The 8,221-nt window shown below is 57.1% G+C and overlaps 1 protein-coding gene across 3 annotated transcripts in view; it reads left to right on the top strand.

Moving 5' to 3' along the window:
• Positions 1-893: 893 nt before the first annotated feature.
• Positions 894-8,221, top strand: part of CHST15 (carbohydrate sulfotransferase 15) — an 88,606-nt gene continuing 81,278 nt past the window's right edge. Inside the window, exon 1 of one of the 3 annotated variants that reach the window (XM_010357502.2) lies at positions 894-1,116. The gene's annotated coding sequence lies outside the window, so the exon portion shown is untranslated. Of the gene's footprint in view, positions 1,117-2,142; positions 2,265-2,289; positions 2,918-8,221 lie in introns of those variants that run through there. The other 2 variants (XM_010357512.2, XM_030940535.1) reach the window with 2 other exon arrangements.

The following is an 8,221-nucleotide window of genomic DNA, read 5'->3' as shown; positions in this document are numbered from 1 at the left end:
GGCCACGGGAACACAGGCTGGCAAAAAACTGCAAATTCTTTTTGACTCTTGGACCTCAGTTTCCTGAGAGGCTGGGTTTGGTGCTGCAAGGCCCTCTGAGCGAATCTGCCAGAATTTCATGTGTCTTTTCTTTAACTGATGACATCTTCAGCCTAGAGTCAGTGGAGTTGGCCACTGGTGCCACTTTCTTGCCCTCGCGCTGTCCAGGTAGTTCCCTGGGGCAGACTCCAGGCCACTGCGGCAGGCAGTGGCGCTCGGGGTCCTGCAGAGCTTGAGCTTTACCTCCCGGCAGAAGCAAACACGCCGGGCCAAAGAGCCGGGCCAGGCTTCCCGGGATGCAAATACAACAGAGGGCGCCTAACTCACCAGCGCTGTGGCCTTGAATATTAATGTATGGGCTAGCTCCAGACCGCCAGGTTCCTTAAAGATGTCTCTGGCGGCCGGGCGCGGTGGCTCACGCCTGTAATCCCAGCACTTCGGGTGGCGGAGGCGGGCGGATCATCTGAGGTGGGGAGTTCGAGACCAGCCTGACCAACACAGAGAAACCCATCTGTACTAAAAATACAAGATTAGCCGGGCGTGGTGGTGCACGCCTGTAATCCCGGCTACTCGGGAGGCTGAGGCAGGAGAATCGCTTGAACCCGGGAGGCGGAAGTTGCAGTGATCCGAGATCGCGCCATTGCATTCCAGCCTGGGCAGCAAGAGCGAAACTCCGTCTTTTTTTTTTTTTTTTTTTTTTTTTAAAGAAAAGTCTCTGGCAAGGTGTCACTGTCAGACTTCAGGGGTTTCGATGTGCTTTTATTTGGAATCACTGCAACACACAAGCAGTGTTGACTCGGAGGGGGAGGGGGCGGGGCCAAACCCACCGCTCGGCGCACACGCCTTGATCTCGCATTCCAGACTCTAGCTGATGTGTGTCAGCGCGACATGGGGCGGGGGGAGGGTTCTCTTTGGATGTTTCATTCGCCGTCTGCACGTCACTCCCAAACTTTTCCTCCCTGCGCTCAGGGAGTCAGGTTGACGCGCCCTGGATGCGGGGCTAGAGGCTTGGGAGCTGAGCGCGCTCCCGCGGAGCCGGAGCCGCAGAGGCTACCAGGCTGGACTCAGGCTTCTCAGGTACAAGTTAGGCGCCAGATGCCGAGGTGGGGGCGGCGAGGAGTGGCGGTAGGAGGTCTGGCTCTGGCCTCGGGGCTCCGGCGCTCCTCCGCGGGTTCTGGCCAGGCAGCGCCGGCAGCTGCCGGGGCTGGGCGTAGGGAGTCCGGACCGGCGGAGGCTGCGCGCAGCCTCACTCCCCGCGGCGCTTACGGCGCGGTGGTGGCGGTGGCCGCGGCGGCCCAGGCAGACAATGAACTTGCGAGCGAGCGAGACGAGCCGAGGCAGGTTTGGGCCCCGCGCCCCTCGGCTCGGCCTCCCCGAGGCTTCAGCGATCCCCGAGGCTTCAGCGATCCCCAGCGGGAGGTGTCCCTTCGCCATTGGTCCTGGCGGCGCTCCGGGAGCCCTGCGCGCTTGAGGACCCCGCGGGAAGGGTTGCCCAGCGGCGACGCACGCCCCTTCCCTCGCAGAGAGGACGCGGTCGGAGCGAGGGGACAGGGGACCGAGCAGTGGCGTGGTGGCGCCGTGGATAGCCGGAGGCCGGCGGGTGGCGCACGCCGCGGGGAACGCACGGGCGGGCTGTCCGGGAGAAGGAGCCCAGTAGTCGGAATCGGGGCGCCCCTGCACCGCCCAGCTCTGGGAGTCGCAGGCGGGGGACCGACCGACGGACAGACCAGTGCTTTCGTGGTGTGAGCGCGCGTCGTTTGGTGGTAGGGGTCGGGGATTCCCCTCTGCCTTGCGCTCCGCCCCCACACCCCTATTGCACTTTGGGGAAGTTTCCAGGCGCGGCCCGCGGGAGGTAAGTGGGCATCAGCCACTCTCTCCCCGGTCTCCAGCTCGGATACGCTTCCAGAACCCCGGCTCTAGCCTTGCGGCCGTTCCGGGTTGGGAGGCCAGAGCTCTCCGGCGCCTACGCCCGTGGGACCGGGTTCAGGGAGGGAGATGGCGGGGGCGGGCCTGGGAAGAGATGGGGGCGCGGCTGAGCCCCGAGCGGTGTGAACTTTTGCTCCCCGCCCCCTCCTTCTTCCTCCTCCCCGCCCCGCCCCCACTGCTGTCCCCTCCCTGCGCCCCGCCGGGTCTCGGGAGGCGGCGTGACTCGGGAGTTGCCGGCGCTTCCTGGCGGTGACGGCGGCGTCCCTGGCCGGCTGGGTGCGGCGACCCGAGCGAGGCAGGTCTGAGTCGCGTGGTGGGGCCGGAGGCGGGGATCCAGGGCTGCGGGTCGGCGAAGCTGGGGAGCCAGGTGGCAGCGGCCCGGGCGCGGAGGCGACTCTGGCAGTGGAGATGAAATGCGAGTCTCTTGGGTTGTGTGTGCCGGGGGATAGGACGCGGTGGCTGTGGGTGGCTGGGTGGTGGGCTGTGGCGCAATTGGCCCCTTGGGATGGCAGGATGGAGGCGCCGGGGCGAAGGGAACCTTGCTTTTGGGAGAATGAATGAATGAAGAGCCGTGGAAGCGCCTTTCCGACTCCTCCAGGCAACCGATTGGCCGGCGTGCGCTCCAGTGTGTACGTGTTGAGGCTTCGGAGCCGCCCGGGTTCTGGGCACTGCTGCTTGACTGCCCCGTCGCGGTCCGGGTGCCCACGTTGTCTGCCCGCCCTGCGCCCGGGGCCGGCCAGCGCGGCTGGGACGGCGGGTATAGGTGAGGAAGGCTGGGGCTGGGTTGCCGGCTGCTGGCGGCTGGAGGTCCGCGCCGGATGTAGGGAAGTCCGCGAAGGAGGCTGCCAGGCTGGGGGCTGGGACCAGCTCCTGGGGACGGGGGCCCTTCTTCGTTTGCTGGCGTACGCGGAGCCGCTGTGACAGCTGGGCGCCTTCGCCTCGTTCACGTTGGGTAAGTTAATGGTACCGAGTTCTCGGGAATGAAGTGTGGCTCCGGGATGCCCCGCAGAGGGATGTGACAATCCGGTCAGTGAGACTGAGCAGAGGGACTCACCTTGCCTCTGGGCGCCCTGGCAGTGCCCCCAGCCCCACTTTATCAGCTGCAATTCCTGAGTGTTGTGGGGTGCCTCGGTGGGTTAGAGTAACCGCCCAGTGTTGGGGCAGAAAGGCCTCAGAGGGCATCTGCACCCCCCTGAGGGGCCCTGAAGTGAACTGAGGCCTAGCGTTTTGCCAGCGTTTCTCCTGGACGCTCCTTGGACCTTCCTGGACTATTATCCATCCGCTGCTTTCCTGCTCCTCCTCCCACCACCCCCAAGCTTGCAAAATCAGGAACCCTCCCTTCCAGAACGTGGCACTTACTAATTTTATAAACTGACTGTTGAACTAGGATCTCTTGATTGATACATAAATACATACATAGATCATATATGATTTTATTCAAAGTAGCACAGGAATAAAAACGCCTTCTAAGTAGGTAGTTTTTACCAAACAAATTTTTCTCTCCAAATTCCCGAGAAACTGTCAGAAGATTTTCTTTCTTGCCACCTCCTGGATGAGCACCCTGAGCTGGCGAGGTAAAGTGGCTTGTCATGGCCTTCCTGTGGGCACATAGGTGAGCTGGAGGTGGAGCTGCAGGTCTGGGCTTACCTCCAAAGTCCAGCTCCCCAGGAGAGCCAGCTCAGGGACCCTCTGCAGAAGTCCAGCCCTATCTCTGCGGCTCTCTCCTCTGGACAGTGGATGATTGCAGTGAGCTGGCTTGTAGGTGAAGCATGCGGGGGTAATTCATCCAGGGTATTGTCCGGGGGGGTGGCAGGCAGGTTGGCCCACAATGGTCACATGTGTGTCTTGCTTTTCTTGGATGATTAAAGCTTGCCATGTCTGAGCCACTGTCCTGGCCAGGGACCCAGCCGGGTCACTGTGGCTGCTGTGAGGGCTGCAGTTTCCTTCCACACCTTTGTCATCCCTGGTTGCTGCTGCCCCTGACCAGGAAAGGTGAGATGTCAGAAGCATTTGATTTTTCACATGCCTGGAAGAGAGAAGATTAATTCCTGCGTCAAGAAGAAGTGTTTGGGGAAAGGTTGGTAAAGTGGGAAGCAGATTCTACTTATTTGGCGTCTTGAGAAACAGGAGACAAGAAACTCCAAGTTAACTGGCTGGGCGCCAAGAGTCTGCAGTAGGGGAAGCTGTAGATTAGTGCTGGGTTGTGGTGGTCGAAGCCGTTTCGAGTTCGGCTGGAAGGTGCCCTGCTAGTGGAGGGAGCTGGGGAGAAGAGGGAGACCCCAGGGCTGTCCTGAACAGGTAAGCACATGCCCAACTACAGGGGACAGCCTCGACTCAGTTTCGGTCAGTTGGGGGGAACACAGAGTTGACAGGTCTTGTGAGTTTTTGAGAGGATTCTCCAGCCTGGGTATTTAAATGTGGGCTCAAATTCCAGAAGTATGGTAGAGGGTTCGGGGTGAGTGCCCTTTCTGGAGGTCTGAAGCTTGCCATCTGGCCCAGTGCATATCTACTGGGAAGGGTGTCACTGCATCAGAGAGCAGGGCACAGGAGCCACACCCATTGTGGGCCCGGAGACTAAGAACTGATGGCTGCCCATCATGCCTGTGGCCAGGTCCCTAGGCTGGAGGTGATCCGGGCAGAGCTCCTTCACGTACTTGTGTGCCATATGTTCATTCAGCAGCTGTTGAATGAATTCCCATGATGTGGAAAGTCATCTGCATGAACCTTTTCATATAATTCCTTTCACCAAATAGATCCTGCAGTTGAGCCTCTGGGATGATTTGGTGGGGATAGGACAGACAGGGTCCCAGTCCTCATGGGAGGGGGACAAGCGGAATTGGCTGTGTAGACAGACAAATGGTCTAGAAACTGCCCAAAGAGCCCGGAAGGGCAGTGATGCAAAGCAAGGCTTGGGAACAGGAGTGGGGGAGTGGAGGGTGGACTCAGGAGAGTGTGAGGAGCCTCCTTTTCCAGGTGTGGACATTGAGTTTCAGAGCAGTGGGTGGGAGTCACCCACCCCGTAAGCAGCGGATGCTCAGGTATGATATTAAGTTGGGAGTGACTTGCCCAAGGTCACATAGCCAGTAAGTGGAAAGTCAGGGGGTCTCTGATCTCCAGCTCTTGGCCAGCTCCTGCATCTCTGCTGTGCTGGGCTGAGGCCTCTTAGAAACTCCCAGAGGAGTGGACGTTCCCTGTAATTGGCAGCTCTGATTTTTCCCATCTACACATTCCGGCACTGTCCCCCTTCCTGGGGCCTCAGCAAGCCCAGGATTGCGGAGATGCTGTTTGGAGCACATTTGTATGAAAGAGTAGTCGTCTAAATTCTAAAAGCAGAGACTGTTTTTAAAAGTGGTAGCTGACTTGGGAGTGTCATTGATCTGAGCAATCAGCCAGTGGACATCTCTTTAGCAGCTTGTGATTTGGAAGTGACTCAGTCACTGGTGAGAATCATGCAGCCTCCCTCCCCTTCTGGTCTGTAAAGGGGACGCTCAGGTATGAGATTAAGTTACTTCAAAGGGTCACTCTGTTCCTGTGCTGTGAATGAGGAGATCATGTTTGCACTTAGCTGGCTAAGTGTTGGGAGACTGAGTGTTTCCACTGCACAAGGCATTTCTTTATTGGCTTCCAGTATGAGGGTCTGATTTCTTTACTGAGATGGTTTCTCCTTTCAAATAAAGCATTGGGACAAAATGATTTATGTGTAGACCTGTGTCTCCACAGCAGGAGATGGAGCATAAAGGGAGCAGTTATCTAATTAGTGTGTCCAGTCTAGGTGTCTAGTTAGGAGTGTCCAGGAAGAAGGAGAAAGCTTTTGTGTCCATTTGGGCCAATATAGATTTTTTAAATCGTAAGTATGGGAAGACAGTTCATTGCAAGAGCTATCACGTGCTGTGTCCCTACAGGTTTGATGCTGGCCCTCTGCTAGGCAGGTCACACAGGTGTATCCCTTTGTGTCCTTTAGAGGGCTGGGAGGCTGTTGGAGATGACACACACCAAGCTCTCAGCCATCCGGATGTGCAGGAGGAGGGATTGGGAATGACGGTGGAGGCAGGAGGGAAATAAGGGGGTGAGGGGAGAAGAGCAACTGTGGTTCCAGAAGGAGGAGGCGGCGTGAATCAGCAAGTGGTTAAGTTGTGGGGAGGTGGCAAGTGGGAAGCAGTTTCTCATCTTTGCTGATTTCCAAAGGGATGGGGAGGAAAGGAGACCGTCTGCAGCAGGACTTGCGGCGATTCTGCCCTGCAGCCCTGGGCCAGGTGCATGGGGGCAGAGAGTCAGCGCTCAGCACAGAGCACAGCACTCAGATCAATGGGCGAGGTGGAGCTTGTGCAAGTCAGAGTTACATAACGCCGTTGACAGGCACCTTACGGGGTTTGGCAAAGTGCAGCGGGAGCCCGGGGTAGCGACTTTGGGATTGGAGTGTTCAGGGAAGACTTCGCCCCTGGCCTGAGGACGGGTGTCTTTTCAAAGAGTTAATACCTGCCAGTGCTTGACACAGTGCCTGGCATCCAGTAAGTGCTCAGTAAGCACTGACTCGGGTGGTATTCTGTAGCCCCGGAGCTCCTAACCATGCATGTCTCCATATTTGATTCCAGTATATTCTACCTCAAAGGGTATAGGCAGGAGCCCCAGCAAGCCTTGGCTCCAGCTAGGTTTCCTTAGGGTGGTGGCTTCACTCTGAACTCTGTCTCCTCATCTGTGCGAGGAGAATACTGGTAAACAGCCACCCTTCAAGACCCTTCAGCTGACCTTGCAGCCAGGCTGTGGAGCAGCTCTGCTGTGCCCATATTTGACGCAATTAACCAGAGCGAGGAGACCGCGCGGCTCTAGGTGGAACTGTGCTGGTGTAGCTCACTTGAATGTTACATCTCGCCCCACTCCCAGCTTAAAAGAGCCCAGAGCGGGTCCGAGGGGGGCCTCCTGGCTTCAGCAGGCTCTCCCTGATGCCTATTTTACATTTCTAGAACTCATCATGGCCCAGGCCTTTTAGATCTCTGAAGAAAGTAAGGCTGGCAGATCCTCAAAAGCAGAGGGTATCATTATAATGGAAACTTGGACACTTTCCAGAATTGCATTTGTGGTAAAAATATTGAAACAGACAGCCCAGGCACCCAGGTGCCTGGAAAATACCCCAACATGGGCAAATAATTAGATACAGGCCAGGCACAATTATGTTTTTCTGACAATAGGCTGGAACTTGGTGGCTTAGCATTTTCTCTTGAAATGGAATACGCCCCTGCCAGACCCTTTTGCTCCCTGTGGTCAAAAAGATAGTGGTGTGGCCACCAAGGGGTAGGGCATACAAGGAGAAGTGGCAATGCCATCCCTCCTGGGGTGGTCCTGGATCTATCTTAGGGAGGTTCTGTCCTGCTTTTGCTCTTCTGTGTCCCTGTAGGTAGCTGTCCCGAGGGACTGGGCCCATGGCACCTTTACTAGGAGGACACAGCCTGCATTTCAGAGTCTAAGAGGTCAAGAGAGGTGTAAGATGTATTATCTTACCCTTCCATGAAAGTGGTCTGGGCAGCTGTGTTCCCTTTTGTAAGCCCTGGCAGCTCACTCATGCTGATGGCGGTAAGTTCACCTGTACCTTCACATTTCTTGTCAGCCAAATGTTTGGTCCCCGTGACAAGGATGCTCTTTTAGTGCAAGTGTTAGATGCCATAGGCACTGGGTGGGGCAGGGCAGGTAGTGGGTTGAGCCTGGGATCCACGCGGACTCAGGTTCAAGTTCATGCAGTACTGCTTCGTCCCATTCCTGTGACTCTGGTCAAGTGGCTTACCTTGCATCTCGGTTTCCTCATCTGTAAACTGGGGTTAATGATCTCTACCTGGTTGGATGGCTTGAGTATTTGAAATAGTACGATTCTGGGTTCAGGGGAGCTCCCCACGTGGAACCACTCTTTTCTGGGTAAGGTCTAAACCTATGGAGAGATACAGGAGGAGGAAGGCAGGTGGAAATCTGCATGCGATGGCCGTCCCGACTGCAGCTGTTGTTGGAGAATGTGGCTGAACCAGTGGGCAAGGAAGTGGGGAACTGGGGCAGTCAGGCAGACCTGCCCACCCCATCGCCTGTGGAGCTGGAGAAGCCTCTCCCAGCAGGGTGAAGGGCCTTCTTGCCATGGGGAAAGGCAGGGCTGGGCTGTCATGTCCAGGCCCTCCTTCCATATTCCTGGGATGGTGTAGACACCACCAGGTATAGACAACAGGAAAGTTACACGGGGAGAGCGTCCTGCTCATGGAAGGAAACATCTGGAGTGGTG

This window comes from Rhinopithecus roxellana, chromosome 11 (genome assembly GCF_007565055.1).
Source record: "Rhinopithecus roxellana isolate Shanxi Qingling chromosome 11, ASM756505v1, whole genome shotgun sequence".
NCBI classification, from domain to species: Eukaryota; Metazoa; Chordata; class Mammalia; order Primates; family Cercopithecidae; genus Rhinopithecus; species Rhinopithecus roxellana.
This window is presented reverse-complemented; position numbering and strand designations above follow the sequence as displayed.